The 672-nt window shown below is 34.5% G+C and overlaps 1 non-coding gene across 1 annotated transcript; it reads right to left on the bottom strand.

Annotated features, from left to right (window-relative positions):
* Window positions 1-219: 219 nt before the first annotated feature.
* On the bottom strand, window positions 220-323 carry LOC132017046 (U6 spliceosomal RNA). The gene has a single exon (XR_009404129.1). It is a non-coding gene; the product is annotated as a U6 spliceosomal RNA (small nuclear RNA).
* Between the last annotated feature and the right edge of the window lie 349 nt (window positions 324-672).

The raw sequence follows: 672 nt of genomic DNA, 5'->3' as shown, positions 1-672 counted from the left end.
AATATATTAGTCCCTATGATTATATTTTATTTCTTCATAGTATCAATGAAGAAATGGTCAATACTTCCAGAGCCAAGATACACTTGCAATCAACATATTAGGTCTTAAAATTATCCATCAATAAAAATCAATTAGAAAACTAAACATAGTATTATTTACTTAATTATCTCTCTTCTCCTTGGTAGAATGGCCTTTCACCATATGCTGTAGGGAAGAGAAAAACATTCAGAAGGCTTCACAAATCTATGTTTTGTCCCCTTGCAGGGGCCATGCCAATCTCTGTACCATTCCAATTTTAGCACATGTGCTGCCAAAGTGAGTACAAGATAGAAATATTTGGAAAGCAGCAGAATTTCTGATATCAATTGATTTCCTCTTCCTTTAATCTTGCTGCCTTTTTTTTTAGAATTAGAAAGATTTATTTATTATCATTTTTTTTTACCCTCCCCTCTCAAAAAAAAAAAATCCCACTGTTAACTGTATTGGGTACAAGAAGCCAGTGGGAAATTAATTCTTTAATAATACAACAGACAGAAAAGCAGTCACTCCGGTACCCAAAAGCAATTAGTGGAAGTGGTCAGAACCAGGAGATCAACTTCCTTGGTCTGATTGGTAAGGCAGTCTGGGAAGGCAAATATCAACTAGCAGTATTGCCAGGAAAGAAATGATTAA

This window comes from Mustela nigripes, chromosome 4, assembly GCF_022355385.1.
Source record: "Mustela nigripes isolate SB6536 chromosome 4, MUSNIG.SB6536, whole genome shotgun sequence".
In the NCBI taxonomy this organism is placed as follows: Eukaryota; Metazoa; Chordata; class Mammalia; order Carnivora; family Mustelidae; genus Mustela; species Mustela nigripes.
The sequence above is the reverse complement of the archived record's forward strand: the minus strand, read 5'-3'. Positions and strand labels throughout refer to the sequence as shown.